Source organism: Silene latifolia, chromosome 1 (genome assembly GCF_048544455.1).
Source record: "Silene latifolia isolate original U9 population chromosome 1, ASM4854445v1, whole genome shotgun sequence".
In the NCBI taxonomy this organism is placed as follows: Eukaryota; Viridiplantae; Streptophyta; class Magnoliopsida; order Caryophyllales; family Caryophyllaceae; genus Silene; species Silene latifolia.
In genome coordinates, this window is record NC_133526.1 from 180,839,146 (window position 1) to 180,856,193 (window position 17,048).

The 17,048-nt window shown below is 35.5% G+C and overlaps 2 long non-coding RNA genes across 2 annotated transcripts; both read right to left on the reverse strand.

Annotated features, from left to right (window-relative positions):
* Positions 1 to 2,085: 2,085 nt before the first annotated feature.
* Positions 2,086 to 5,328, reverse strand: LOC141613534 (uncharacterized). The gene is made up of 3 exons (XR_012529257.1): positions 5,120 to 5,328; positions 4,953 to 5,022; positions 2,086 to 2,310 (listed from the first exon to the last, which is right to left on the reverse strand). It is a non-coding gene; the product is annotated as an uncharacterized LOC141613534 (long non-coding RNA).
* Positions 5,329 to 7,954: 2,626 nt separating this feature from the next.
* LOC141613574 (uncharacterized) lies at positions 7,955 to 11,190 on the reverse strand. The gene is made up of 3 exons (XR_012529260.1): positions 10,982 to 11,190; positions 10,815 to 10,884; positions 7,955 to 8,179 (listed from the first exon to the last, which is right to left on the reverse strand). It is a non-coding gene; the product is annotated as an uncharacterized LOC141613574 (long non-coding RNA).
* Between the last annotated feature and the right edge of the window lie 5,858 nt (positions 11,191 to 17,048).

Genomic DNA, 17,048 nt, shown 5'->3' on the forward strand with positions numbered 1-17,048 from the left:
CCGTTCAAGTCAACTTTACACCTTTCATCGAAAAGCATAAAGCCAATCGACTACAAGTGATTAAAGATAAAGACTTGTACCCTATATCACTCGATTTGAATGACTCTCGTAATCCAATGGTATTTAGACGGATCCACAAACCATAGATCTTGAGTAAGGGGTGAGGGTACGTGTTAGGAAGCCCATAAGGACACCTAACCCCGCCCGTCGATGACGGCCTCTACTAAGTCAAGTGTCGGATTTCAAACAAGGTCGTAGCTACTACGATATTAAGATATGCAAACATCGTTTTAAAACCCTAACATGTGAGGTTCCTATGTCGATTTAGATGCAACTAAACTAACTTTGTCAAAGTTGTAATTTAGCATATGGGTTGATTGATCTAACAACACATAAACGAAATGAACAAGGCTTGATGGTAATGGGGGAGCCGTTGGGATCTACCCTATTACAACCCAGGCATTTCATGCCGACACAACAAGAAATTAAAGATACAACTCGAACTAAATACAATTGCTATATACGACACCATACACGACACCCTACATGGCCAATTCGGCCCAGGAAAACGTGCACAAGGGGTGGCCCATGGTTTACATAACTCACAGCCTTGGGTCACTCCTCGTAATGCGTGCTTTCGCTTGATCTCATCGAATTAGACATTAGGTCACACACCAAAGCATGCATTAGCATAAATCGGGCCACGTCGCTTTAAACAACATGTGATTTACTACGCTCTTACATGAATTAGAGCATAACCATCTAACCAAACAAGACTAAGGTTTTTAGAAATCATTTGACTTGATAAAAGTAAAAAACAAACTTGACAATTACAACTCGATAAACAAACTATAAATTACAAGGTACAAAACAAACAAAGAACAAACGATATAGAAAACGAAACAAGAATGACAAAAGACACGGCCACCCTCACGGCCAGGCCACGGCTACTAGTTCCTAGGTTAGGTTCATTAGTTAGATCAAATGATTGTGAAACGAGTTAGAAAACAAGTTAGAAAACGACGTTGATCGATTGAGAAGATATCGCGCGAATGTGCATTCTACACGACCTAATAAAGGGTCCAATTAGGTCACAATATTACAAGATTAATGCTTACTCGTCGAGTGTTAATACGAAGGTACTAATCACGCACTCCTATGCTAGCGAGAAATCAAGTGAAAAGAGAGATGTATTCAATTAGGTTATAGAATTGTTAATCGATTTTAAAAGCTATGTCGATGCCACCTAACATGTGTAATTAGGTTGTTAAATTAGTCTAAAGTCATCTAATTGAATCATAGGTTAACAATCAGAGGTTTAACTAACATGGAAAGGGTCCTAGGGCAGGCCGAATTGAGCAAAACGAGCGAGGGGTCAAAAGCGAGGAACAAAGTTAAAATTCGTTTTCTTAATGCCCTACCTTGAACACGAGGATATGTAAATGAGAAGGGGATACGACCGACCAATATGGCGGATTTCTTTTCCCAACTCAAGTTAACGCGGGTGTTCATGGTGGTACTTTAACTCATACTCAGACTAAACGAGTTTCACAGTTAACGATATCAAATGATGCATAACGATAAACAATATACAAAACAAACTATAAAAAACCAACATAAAAGAACGAAATAAAAGGGAGAAGAGGAGGATTTGATGCACCCTCTACCTACATGTATCGTTGACACCGTCTTGGATTGTAATCGATCGTAGATTTTATCTCGAGAGGCCGTCGTCGACGAAGGAACAAAGCAACAACACGCTTTTTGGTAAATCTGGACAGCAACTTTGAAACTGCAATTTCTCACTCGTTTCTCGGTGAAAATTAGATTTAAAAGATATTTTGAAAACTAGAAAGAGATTAGAACAAATATATTAAAACAAACCACGCTCATTCTGAGTTATTGGGCATGAAAAACGAGCACAAATAGAACTGGACAGACAAGAAAAGCCGCGAAAACAGAGTGTATGACACTCTGTTTTTCGAGGGGATTCGTGTACTCTCAAGGTCAATTTTGTGACACCCCGCGATAAAGCGGGAAATATAACTTATAAATTAAAGCGAAAATTTAGGAAATTTTTGAAACTTTTAAAATTTAAAGCGGGGGTTCATTAAAACCCAAAACACAAATAATGATTGCGGAAATAAAGATTAAATTATACAAACGTGATAGTCGAGGTGAGGGAAAATATATCCCTCGAATGACAATACAATAAAAGGTGAGTCAAATCAATCCTAATAAACCAACTACAAGGCCAAAGTGCTCGCTAGCTCACACATGTCTTCACCCCATGAATGCACCAACTAGTACCTGTCATTCATGTAAACATGAACGCCACAGTCAGTGGGGAGTAACTCAAGGTTCTCCCAGCCACAAAATGTCGAAACGAACGTAACAAAGAACTAAAACAGGTAAGTCATGTAAGATACTTACAAAAGATATGAATATCAAGTTTATATTTAAACGTGGCAATTAAATGAGATAGAACAAGATAGATCAAAATTAGCATAATAAAGATTCAACTAAACATGTGAGACAATTAAATAATGTGAAAGACAAGAATACGGTCATTTATACAAGGGCACGCATTTCAAGGAAATACAACATAGATATGAGATTAGAATCCGAATCATGTGAAGCAATTTAGTAAGAGATCAACCAGAGCAAATTACAAGGATAGAAACTGTAGCCATTACTTGGAAAACCACTTAGCAAACATTGTACGGGACGTGGCTACTAATGTCGCATTCATACTTATGGCTTGCATCTCACCATAAGAACGGATGAGATCATCAATCCCGACGATCATATCGCAACTAGAGGGCTTATAGATCACCCCTAGTGTCCGATAGGACCAAGACAAACAACACAAGGCATAACTCTTACCTTAAAAGACAAATACCAATATCTATAACCAAACAAGACCTTTACTACTCATATATCAATATATAATTCCCCTGGTAGGACGACAATGGTACTCCCAAGACTCAGTCCTAGTCTAAATCTGGCTAGACTCTCGGGGCAGAACGGTCCCCGATTCGACATGCGGCAGAACAGTCCGCATCCAAGACTCGATCGACAGAACGGAAGTCGAGAACCCACAATCGGCAGAACAGTCCGAAAGAGGCGGAAAATATGAGCTAAACCCACAATCGGCAGAACAGTCCGAAAGAGGCGTAAAGACAAGTCAAGCAAATTGTATAGCATAAAGGCATTGTCACCAGAATACGGTATGAGCTAACCCACAATCGGCAGAACGGTCCGAAAGGGGCGGGTAAACATAAATCAACCAACTCTCGGCAGAACGGCACGAGAGCGGCGTAAACCCATACTTGGCAGAACGGCACAAGTAAGACGTAAAGATAAGTCAAGCAATACGGTATAGTATAAGGGCATTATCAAGAATACGACTCAACCAAGCGATACGAATCAACTTGGAAAGAGACTACTACATGTAATGAACCGATGATAATCCAAGTGAGACATTTCATGCCAAATCATAATCATGAATGTGAATAAGTAACCCATTTCTTCAATATTTGTCACTTGAATAAAAATGTAAACAAACGGAGGTGAACCATTTATAATAAGCAAAACAAGCATCCAATTATAAATGACTCAATTTAATTAAATAAGTAGAATAATTCACTCATATTTGAAATACGATAGATAAATGAGAATGAACGGATTTAAAATTCATATTATAGGTAAGTGAGACATTTCACCGAATTTTGACATGAATAAATAATAAATTCCACTTTTATGATTAATGTGAGAAAAATATGTGAATGAACGATATTTAACGAATTAGGTTATATAAAGCATGAGACGTGGTTTAAATAGCTTACACACACAATTATGTTCCTCAACAGATAATATCGGGTCTAACTCAATAATGGTATAGGAATCAGGTAGAAAGTAGACTATCTTTATTCCTATTTTCTTTTCAAACCGATCCTTCCTAATGTCCAAACAAGTGAACATTTCAAGCCCAATTGAAGAAGTCTAACAAATCCAACTCATAAAACATGACTAGTCCAACTAATAAGGCATAAAAAGTCCATTTACCACAATCAAATGAGCCCAACAACTAAACATGTGAAAGACGATATTAACGATTTACGTTATATAAAATACGAGACGGATATTTAATTATTTCAAATAAACCAAACTAGCGTCAAAACAATTTATAAACACGACAAGTCCAATTATAGAATCATGACAAGTTCAATTAAATTAACGAGTCAAACTCGAATGAATAGATATGACAAACCCCACTTACTAAGTATAACTAGCTCAATTCATTAAATCTAACTAGCCCAATTTATCCAACATGACTAGCCCAAATTACCAAGTGTAGTCAGCCCAACTACCAAATCCAATGAGATGTAACGAGCCCAGTCGAGTAAATAAAACAAGTCCAACTAGATGGACAAGACTAAACCAAATGGATAACCATAGTAAGCCCAAAACCTAACTCCAAACATAGTTCAGCAATACATTAACTTATCATAACGACATTTAACACGAAAAATCTATGAACAAAATAAAATTCCAATGTTAATCAGTCCTTGAGTTAATCACATTCCAATGCTTCCTAAGCTTATCCTATAGGACAAAAGTTACAAGTAACAATACCAATTTTATGAATTCTTTAATAGCACACCATGTCTATTACTCTAATCCACGAGAAGATCAAAGTTATTTCAAGAAAAACGTCCGATATCAGACGCCAGCTACGATTATTGAGGAAATTTTCGTGATTCAACCCTAATTTGAAAACTCAACTCGACTAAAATAACTGTACATAACCAATTCATACCAACTCCATACACCTTTCAGCAGCAATTCATGAGAAAGACCAAAAAGGTTTAGCCTTTACAATGAAAACGAGTGAAAACCGAGTAAAACAAAAAAGATCGACACATTGTCGAGTAACCTATCACCGTTACCTTAACCCTTCGAATTCCCGAGTGAAAACGTCCAAAGCACGAGCTTTTCTTCATTATTCGAGGTCTTCAACTAAAAAGGGAGGAAAAATGGGTTGTTTGAGTCACCAAAACCGAATTTGTAATAAGATGCCCATTTCGAAAATAAGTCAAAACATAAGCTTTCTTACCTTAAAAGAACGAGGGCGGAGAGAGGAAGCTAGTGGTGCAAAAATCATTGAATTTGGTTGAGAAATAAGGGAGGAAATGGGGATAGAAGGAGACGGAAATGGGGCGTGCCATTGATGCTGCTGCTTCGCTGTTGTTGCTGTTTATAAAGGAAAAGGACGAAAGAAAGAAAGAAAGAGGATGGCAAAGGGTAGGTAGCTGGAGTCTAGTGATAACCACGATTAATAATAATAATAATAATAATAATAATAATAATAATAATAATAATAATAAGTAAAAGTAGAGTGTGGGGTGGATAGGGGTGTATGTGTCGATTTTCGATTGGTCCGTATTTAGATAAGATTCTCCATTGAAATGTGACGGTCTAAAGTTAGACGGAATTTAAGACGGAAAATATTATTATCGTCATTATGGTCATTATTATTGTCCGACCAAAAGTACGTATTTTTCTATAAATTAAACTTTAAAATATTCTTTTCGTTAAAATTGTGCGCAAAATGAATTAATTAAATTAAATAACTTAATAATATAAAATAAGGTAATTAAACGGTTTAATAAATTATAATTGTCAAAATGAGAAATTCGCGGGTGTTACAATCACCCTACCTTTTTAAAAAGTTTCGTCCTCGAAACTTGAAAGTAGAAAAGAGAGGTTAAATAAAATAAAACTGGAATTGGAATCGGTAACCAAAACATTTAAAATGTTACTTATCGTAAGAATTCAAATTCTTTCAAAAGTTTCAACTAAAATTTTCCGATAGAACCAAGTCGAAAGGCAAATCATTTGTATAAATCAAAATCAACACACTTTCAAAAACATTAACGGAGAGTTTTCAAAAGTATAAGTCTCATTCATGGAACGAAATTGCTCTTGTCGTGCACACAAGAACGCTAACCTTCCAAGTCAAAGACAAATTCAAAACAAAATAACTCGCCGACAAGCGTAGAACAAGTTATCAAACGTCTCCAATAACGAGTTCTATCATCCGATCAACGTTAAAACCAAAAGAGAAAGGTAATTTACTCAAATTTTCTCTTGTAAAAGCCAAGATAGGAATGAAGATTTCTCATTTAAACTCAAAAGTGAATCAAATTCCTGAAAATATAACATTATGCTTTGACAAAGAAATCATAAATAGGTTAAAGTTAACAGAAATTGGATAAAATTTAAAGAAATCACATGTTTAGCAATTAAAATCATCAAATTTTCATTTTCAAACCTTTAAAATAGGTAAAGTTTGTAAAAGTAACATCAACTTTTAACAAGTCAAAAATGGTAGTTTGAAAGTTTAAACATTGTAATAAATGAAAGGCAATTTAGACAACATAAATACCAGGTACGCTAACAGAGTCCTAACTTAACCGACAAAAAGAGTTATGATGAATTTCATAGGGCAAGGTTCGAAGTCAAATCAACAAAGATGTCAAAGATAGAGTTTTATAGGTTACTAGCATCAAACTTAAAAGAAGAGTATGATGAAGCAAGGAAAAGAGGTATGAACGGTAATACTTATGATCAAAGAAGACGGGTACTAGACAACAAGGAAACGCCAAGTACTCAAACTTCAAACAACAACATCATCCTAAGCGGTTCTGAAAACTTCCTAACAACAAAACTTATAATCACAACATTCCCAAGAATTTCATCAATCACTTATGTTACTTCATCCTAAGCAATTCCATGAAACAAGGTACTCCACTATAAATGATCTCATCACTCCAAATCCTCAAACATCCACAAACAACTTCCACAAGATCAAGGCCAAAGTTCCCAACAAAGCTACACTCACATCCAACTAGTGTCAACCATGAGTTCTCAAAATAGTAAAACCCTCAATCAAAATCCCAATACTAAGCTCTAAACTCCAGAAAAGGTTCCTCAAATATTCTACAAGGTTCTCATTTCAATACAAGGTGGTAACATATACATTATCAAACCCTCACATCTAAAGCGACTACGAAAGCCAATCACAAACTCAACTTACTTAGCCAATCCTACATCCTCAAATCCACCATTCAATTTCATCCACCTTAGGTCAAGTACTAAGCACTAGTATCCCAAACATAACCAACCAAGCCAGGTTCCATAACCTTAGTAACCAATGCAACTCAAACTTGACACACAAAATCCACCAATCAAATATACTCACTTTATCAAGGATCTAGGTATAAGAACCATCAAGTATGTCTCATCACACTACCTAAGTCTTTCTAACATCAAATCCTCTCAAAGCCAGGATTAAGGGTCAACCACAACAATTTCTTCCAAAGTCAAATTTTCCAACCAAGGTCAACATTCCTCAAAAGAAAGAGTACTAAAAAAAAAAGGGCGTTAAGGAGAATTAGCAGAGAACAAAGAACAAGGTAGGAGGGTACAAGAGTAACTTCCACGGAAAAGAAAAGAAGGTTAAGAAGAGGAAATAAGCATCAAGAACTAAAGAATAAGGCAAGGTACACAAAGAATGAGAAACATCTTCGAGGAAGTAGAAGCATTCTTCAAAGTTGAACAAATCCTCAATCCTCAGCAATAGGCACCAAATCTTGATCACCACACTGGTAAGTTCACGGTCATTGATCCAAGGGCACAACAATTATTAAATGACAATCAACAAATATGTTAGAACCTAACAAAGAGCAAACACACTACAGACTACCACCTTAGGTCCTTAAGTCTACCCATCTCTCATTCATTATTCAAGGTCAAGTTCAAATTAAATTTGGGGTACACGTGCGTGCGTCGGGAGCAACATAGGCTCTGATACCAACTGTGACACCCCGCGATAAAGCGGGAAATATAACTTATAAATTAAAGCGAAAATTTAGGAAATTTTTGAAACTTTTAAAATTTAAAGCGGGGGTTCATTAAAACCCAAAACACAAATAATGATTGCGGAAATAAAGATTAAATTATACAAACGTGATAGTCGAGGTGAGGGAAAATATATCCCTCGAATGACAATACAATAAAAGGTGAGTCAAATCAATCCTAATAAACCAACTACAAGGCCAAAGTGCTCGCTAGCTCACACATGTCTTCACCCCATGAATGCACCAACTAGTACCTGTCATTCATGTAAACATGAACGCCACAGTCAGTGGGGAGTAACTCAAGGTTCTCCCAGCCACAAAATGTCGAAACGAACGTAACAAAGAACTAAAACAGGTAAGTCATGTAAGATACTTACAAAAGATATGAATATCAAGTTTATATTTAAACGTGGCAATTAAATGAGATAGAACAAGATAGATCAAAATTAGCATAATAAAGATTCAACTAAACATGTGAGACAATTAAATAATGTGAAAGACAAGAATACGGTCATTTATACAAGGGCACGCATTTCAAGGAAATACAACATAGATATGAGATTAGAATCCGAATCATGTGAAGCAATTTAGTAAGAGATCAACCAGAGCAAATTACAAGGATAGAAACTGTAGCCATTACTTGGAAAACCACTTAGCAAACATTGTACGGGACGTGGCTACTAATGTCGCATTCATACTTATGGCTTGCATCTCACCATAAGAACGGATGAGATCATCAATCCCGACGATCATATCGCAACTAGAGGGCTTATAGATCACCCCTAGTGTCCGATAGGACCAAGACAAACAACACAAGGCATAACTCTTACCTTAAAAGACAAATACCAATATCTATAACCAAACAAGACCTTTACTACTCATATATCAATATATAATTCCCCTGGTAGGACGACAATGGTACTCCCAAGACTCACCCCTAGTCTAAATCGCCGACTCTCGGCGTAACGGTCCCCGATTCGACATGCGGCGAACAGTCCGCATCCAAGACTCGATCGACGTAACGGAAGTCGAGAACCCACAATCGGCGAAACGATCCGAAAGAGGCGGAAAATATGAGCTAAACCCACAATCGGCAGAACAGTCCGAAAGAGGCGTAAAGACAAGTCAAGCAAATTGTATAGCATAAAGGCATTGTCACCAGAATACGGTATGAGCTAACCCACAATCGGCAGAACGGTCCGAAAGGGGCGGGTAAACATAAATCAACCAACTCTCGGCAGAACGGCACGAGAGCGGCGTAAACCCATACTTGGCAGAACGGCACAAGTAAGGCGTAAAGATAAGTCAAGCAATACGGTATAGTATAAGGGCATTATCAAGAATACGACTCAACCAAGCGATACGAATCAACTTGGAAAGAGACTACTACATGTAATGAACCGATGATAATCCAAGTGAGACATTTCATGCCAAATCATAATCATGAATGTGAATAAGTAACCCATTTCTTCAATATTTGTCACTTGAATAAAAATGTAAACAAACGGAGGTGAACCATTTATAATAAGCAAAACAAGCATCCAATTATAAATGACTCAATTTAATTAAATAAGTAGAATAATTCACTCATATTTGAAATACGATAGATAAATGAGAATGAACGGATTTAAAATTCATATTATAGGTAAGTGAGACATTTCACCGAATTTTGACATGAATAAATAATAAATTCCACTTTTATGATTAATGTGAGAAAAATATGTGAATGAACGATATTTAACGAATTAGGTTATATAAAGCATGAGACGTGGTTTAAATAGCTTACACACACAATTATGTTCCTCAACAGATAATATCGGGTCTAACTCAATAATGGTATAGGAATCAGGTAGAAAGTAGACTATCTTTATTCCTATTTTCTTTTCAGCCGATCCTTCCTAATGTCCAAACAAGTGAACATTTCAAGCCCAATTGAAGAAGTCTAACAAATCCAACTCATAAAACATGACTAGTCCAACTAATAAGGCATAAAAAGTCCATTTACCACAATCAAATGAGCCCAACAACTAAACATGTGAAAGACGATATTAACGATTTACGTTATATAAAATACGAGACGGATATTTAATTATTTCAAATAAACCAAACTAGCGTCAAAACAATTTATAAACACGACAAGTCCAATTATAGAATCATGACAAGTTCAATTAAATTAACGAGTCAAACTCGAATGAATAGATATGACAAACCCCACTTACTAAGTATAACTAGCTCAATTCATTAAATCTAACTAGCCCAATTTATCCAACATGACTAGCCCAAATTACCAAGTGTAGTCAGCCCAACTACCAAATCCAATGAGATGTAACGAGCCCAGTCGAGTAAATAAAACAAGTCCAACTAGATGGACAAGACTAAACCAAATGGATAACCATAGTAAGCCCAAAACCTAACTCCAAACATAGTTCAGCAATACATTAACTTATCATAACGGCATTTAACACGAAAAATCTATGAACAAGATAAAATTCCAATGTTAATCAGTCCTTGAGTTAATCACATTCCAATGCTTCCTAAGCTTATCCTATAGGACAAAAGTTACAAGTAACAATACCAATTTTATGAATTCTCAGAATAGCACACCATGTCTATTACTCTAATCCACGAGAAGATCAGGTTATTTCAGTAAAAACGTCCGATATCAGACGCCAGCTACGATTATTGAGGAAATTTTCGTGATTCAACCCTAATTTGAAAACTCAACTCGACTAAAATAACTGTACATAACCAATTCATACCAACTCCATACACCTTTCAGCAGCAATTCATGAGAAAGACCAAAAAGGTTTAGCCTTTACAATGAAAACGAGTGAAAACCGAGTAAAACAAAAAAGATCGACACATTGTCGAGTAACCTATCACCGTTACCTTAACCCTTCGAATTCCCGAGTGAAAACGTCCAAAGCACGAGCTTTTCTTCATTATTCGAGGTCTTCAACTAAAAAGGGAGGAAAAATGGGTTGTTTGAGTCACCAAAACCGAATTTGTAATAAGATGCCCATTTCGAAAATAAGTCAAAACATAAGCTTTCTTACCTTAAAAGAACGAGGGCGGAGAGAGGAAGCTAGTGGTGCAAAAATCATTGAATTTGGTTGAGAAATAAGGGAGGAAATGGGGATAGAAGGAGACGGAAATGGGGCGTGCCATTGATGCTGCTGCTTCGCTGTTGTTGCTGTTTATAAAGGAAAAGGACGAAAGAAAGAAAGAAAGAGGATGGCAAAGGGTAGGTAGCTGGAGTCTAGTGATAACCACGATTAATAATAATAATAATAATAATAATAATAATAATAATAATAATAATAATAATAATAATAATAATAATAATAATAAGTAAAAGTAGAGTGTGGGGTGGATAGGGGGTGTATGTGTCGATTTTCGATTGGTCCGTATTTAGATAAGATTCTCCATTGAAATGTGACGGTCTAAAGTTAGACGGAATTTAAGACGGAAAATATTATTATCGTCATTATGGTCATTATTATTGTCCGACCAAAAGTACGTATTTTTCTATAAATTAAACTTTAAAATATTCTTTTCGTTAAAATTGTGCGCAAAATGAATTAATTAAATTAAATAACTTAATAATATAAAATAAGGTAATTAAACGGTTTAATAAATTATAATTGTCAAAATGAGAAATTCGCGGGTGTTACAATCACCCCACCTTTTTAAAAAGTTTCGTCCTCGAAACTTGAAAGTAGAAAAGAGAGGTTAAATAAAATAAAACTGGAATTGGAATCGGTAACCAAAACATTTAAAATGTTACTTATCGTAAGAATTCAAATTCTTTCAAAAGTTTCAACTAAAATTTTCCGATAGAACCAAGTCGAAAGGCAAATCATTTGTATAAATCAAAATCAACACACTTTCAAAAACATTAACGGAGAGTTTTCAAAAGTATAAGTCTCATTCATGGAACGAAATTGCTCTTGTCGTGCACACAAGAACGCTAACCTTCCAAGTCAAAGACAAATTCAAAACAAAATAACTCGCCGACAAGCGTAGAACAAGTTATCAAACGTCTCCAATAACGAGTTCTATCATCCGATCAACGTTAAAACCAAAAGAGAAAGGTAATTTACTCAAATTTTCTCTTGTAAAAGCCAAGATAGGAATGAAGATTTCTCATTTAAACTCAAAAGTGAATCAAATTCCTGAAAATATAACATTATGCTTTGACAAAGAAATCATAAATAGGTTAAAGTTAACAGAAATTGGATAAAATTTAAAGAAATAAGGAGGTACGGACGCGGGTTTGCATGGGGTTAGGGCCTAGTTATGAGGGTGGGTGATGGGTTGGATTATGGGTCAGGAGTTGGTTCAAGTTTGCTTCGAAAATCGTGCCCAAATCAAGTTGAAAACGAGCTCAAGATCGCGTATAAAGCCGTCGTAAAAAATCGAGTTCTTCAAATACGGTTTATAAACGATATAAATTGATTTTTCAAATTAAATAACATAAGAATGATTTTTCAAATCAAATATCTATTTTATTTTCAATAAAATAAATTTAAGAAAATAAATTCAAATTAAAACAATAAAATGAATTCACTTTAAAAAACATTAATTTAAATATCATTTAAATTAATAAAATACTTCATCGACTACGCCCATTACGCCGTAAAACGAGCTCCAAATAATGACAATGACAACTAATGAATACATGTGTCCTATCATCATCGGGTGTTTGTCGGGTTCTCTATAAATTCCAATATCGACGGATACGGGTATCTACACTCACTTTTATGCTTCATTAAGTAGACATATCCGTATCTACTCAAATCATCCGTGAAAGTGATAAAATATCTATAGCCGTCTCTTACGGTGATTGACATAGGTCCACATACATCAGTATGTATGAGTCTTAATAGGTCATTAGCGCGCATTCCAACACCTTTGAAGGAAATTCGAGTCATTTTGCCGATAAGACATGATTCACACGTGCCAAATGATGAGAAATCAAATGTGGGGATAGTCCCATTCTCAATGAGTTTCTTTACACATTTTTCATTTATGTGTCCCATTCGACAATGCCATAGATAAGTTTGATCTTTGTCACCAACCTTTAATTTCTTATTATTCACATGTAATATATCTGTGGTTTGATCTAAGATATAAATTTCATTCATGGAAACTGCTTTGCCATAAACCATTTCATTAAAAGAGAAAATACAATTATTGTCCTTTATTGAAAATGAAAAACCGTCTTTATCAAGCACGAAAACAGAAATAATATTCTTAGATAAACTGGGTACATAGTAACAGTAATATAAATATAACTCAAAACCACTCGGGAGCTGGATTACGTATGTTCCCATTGAGACTTGCAACAACTCTTGCTCCATTCCCCACTCGTAGGTCCACATCACCCTTTGCGAGGGGTGTGATGTTTTTTAGGCCCTGTAAATGATTACACAGATGAGAACCACAACCAGTATCAAGTACCCAAGTTCCAAAACTTGCATGGTTAATCTCAATCATATGAATATAAGATGACATACCAACAGGAGTGACGCGGCCTGCTTTTATGTCCTCACGGTACACGAGACAGTTCCTCCTCCAATGCCCAGTCTTGTGACAATGGTGGCACTCAACGTCACCGCCCTTGCTCTTTGCCTTGCCTTGTGAGCCACTAGCCTCACCAGGCCCACTCTTACCGTTTCCTGACTTCTTAAACTTTGGCTTTCCTACAGTTAGGTCGCCGTGAACTTTGCCCTTACCCTTATTCTTGTTGGAAATTATGAGAACATCTTGCTTCATGCTCCCACTCAATTTCATATCCTTCTCGGTCTGTACGAGGAGTGAGTGTAGCTCACGAGGACTTTTATTCATGTCATTTATGTAGTAATTTGCCCTAAAAAGGGCAAAACCATCATGAAGTGAATGAAGCATACGGTCAATGATTATGCTCTCACTGATTTTGCAATCAAGTGCCTCCAGTTTCTCGACATTCTCAATCATGTCAAGGATGTGTGGCCTAACCGATTGGCCCTTCTGGAGTTTCGCCTCAAAGAAGCGACAGGTATGCTCATAAGTAACGATTCTCGGTGCTTTTGAGAACTCATTAGTGAGCGTGGTGAAAATCTTGTTTGCACCTTGGGCAATGAAGCGTCTTTGCAAATTGGTTTCCATTGCAAAAATGAGTACGTTCTTTATCGCACCCGCTTCCATGATGAAGTCACTATAAGCAAGTGACTCGTTAGCTCTTGCATTGGGGCCTGGGTTTGGTGGTATTGGCTCAGTCAAGTACTTGAGCTTACCGTCAGCAATGACAGCATTCCGTAATGATGCCTCCCAGTCCGCAAAGTTGGACCCGTCATTCTTCAGTCGTGTGGACTGATTCATGTGGTCCATGAAAGTTTTGAGCCAGGACTCGCGTGCAAGTGTAGCACTTGGCATAGGGATATCATTATTTCCAGCCATTTGTTGTAAGCAGTATTATCAATATAAAACAAATTCTACACTGCGAAAAGAAGAAGAAAAATATAATAAGCATACTCATCGTTATGATTTAAGTCTTATGCAAAACTGTTATAATGCGAAGACTCAAGCATTTATACAATTGACCTCCCTCAAGAATTATATAAATGATCCCAAGATTTAATTATCTGTAAATTGATAAGCCAACCCCTTGGCTAATTCTACTTTTAGAATTCTTGGTTGATAAATTTCTGTAAATTCTATCTATAGTCCATCATAATCTCGAGAAACTCTTCGGATTATAATGTTGAGGTAAAATAAGTCAACACAAACTACTTACCCAACGTAGAAGGGGTCATATGGAGAGTAAGGCCCTATATGCCTACCGACGAAGAAGGGATTCATAGTTGTTTGGCCTATAAAGACTAGTCTCAATTTTAATTTTAGAGGAAGATCCCATCAACTTTATTTTAATTCATTTTAAGTGAACTAATATCTAGCATGCGTGAATGAATAAACTAAGATGATGGCTTAAAATAGTGTGATATCTTTATGTCCATGATAACTAACATACAAACTATATGAGTCAATTTTCATGCATTTAAGTAGGTGGTTTGGTTTAGGCGGAATATGATGCACTAATTATCATGCGAAGAAAAGCAACAAGAATGAAAAAACATAAAACAAAAATAAAGTCCTAGTGCGGCCTATCTACCAAAATGAACATATATACAACTTTGGAATCCTTCCTAGGACCCGAGAAGCTTGTCTTGATGTTCCATCTTGGTCCATGTAGCGGGAGTGAGCAATCCAATCTCCATCTTTAGTCTTCTCAAAATTACAAATAATAAATTACAAAATAAACCTATTTACATTCTAATTTCAAAACCATAATACTAAAGAAAACCAAAGAAGATTCGAGATCTCAAAATTACATAAAGACTATGTTTCCATCATTACGAAAATATAATCAACTAAGGCCACACTAGGTAATACATAAATTACAACCGATTGTAAAAATACGTAAAAAAATAAATTCAACAATTCATACAACTAAATAAAAAGCATCAACTATAAATTAATCATTCAAGACATAATTCCTTAATTATGTAGAGTAATTTATCCAAACCACCTATTTTAAAATGATCAAAATTATGTGACAATTCCTCAATTACTCACAATAATTCCAATCTTAATACACACTAACTTGTAATGTGAATTAATCTAACATTATTTTAAACCACTTTAAAATAATTGGGTATCTAAAATTTGTGAACTTTTTCACAACAAACAATCATACAATATAGATATGATGTATAAAAATAATCGGCCAAAAAAAAAAAAAAAACGAAACCATTTTTTTTCCTCTGCTCTCGGCATTCAGCCAAAAAAAAAACGAAAAAAACTTTTTTTTTTCTTTCTTTTCGAAAATAGCCCCTTGCAAGTGAACAAATTTGTTTAATGTTGCTACTATAACAAGATTGGCATAATCATCAACTTTTAATTTAAACATAGATCCAAACTAGATGATTCAATTTAACCTCTTAAAATGAATATCTAAATTATGATTAAATCGATTATCTGAAAATTTGATTCATCACAATTGATTTGAACATTATTAAATTAATGAATCATGATTCTTAAACAACAATTTAACATCATGTATGCCAAAACTATATAGCAAAAACAAATGAACACCATAAATCAAAACAATTTCCATTTACATTTCAATTTAATTCTTATTAAATCAAAACATCTACAAATTTATCATATTATCATCTTAACATATTAAAACAACAATATCAATAAATCAAAATGGAAACAAAACAACAACAAAAAAAAAACAAAAACCCTCTCGGCCAAAAAAAAATTCATTCGGCTGAAATTTTTTTTCAATTTTTTTTTTGTTTAAATCCATTTATGAAAATCATATAAAATAATTCCGTGGCCTTTGCTCTGATACCACTTGTGGGAAATATCGGTATATTTCATCAAGAAAATTTTGGATTATAACGAAATTATGAAATATGAAATTACGAGTCATAAACGAAATTGCATAAACAAAAGAATAGAGATTAGAATCAACCTCCGGTCCTAGCTACACCTGGCAAACAGATCGGGTCGTGTCGGGTACGTGTTCGTGTCACATGTAAACGGGTCACAAACCCTCTAACCCAAACCCGACCCAATTAAATTTCGTGTCGTGTTCGTGTCGACTCACTTACATAAATGGGTCATCAAGCCTCAACCCTAACCCGTTAATTTCGTGTCGGGTTCATGTCGTGTTTTCGTGTCTTGTCCATATTTGGAAAGTTTAAGTATATTTATGTGATGAAGGATCAAGAAAAATAAGGATTAGTTTAGTAAACAGATCTTTCGTGTCGGGTTCGTGTTTAGAGAGCTCAACCCAAACTTAACCCAATTAAATATCGTGTCGTGTTCGTGTCGACCCACTTACATAAATGGGTCATTAAGCCTCAACCCAAACCCGTTAATTTCGTGTCGGGTTCGTGTCGTGTTTTCGTGTCGTGTCATTGTTTGCCAGCTCTAGACTCCTAGCAATATGGTCTAAGAACAAATATCGAGATCGATATTCTCCTAATCGTTGCACCCAAGATGCTCCGAGAAATGCCCCTTTCTTGCTAGAAAGAAAACCCTAATTTCTAATAATTTTAGGGTAGTTTT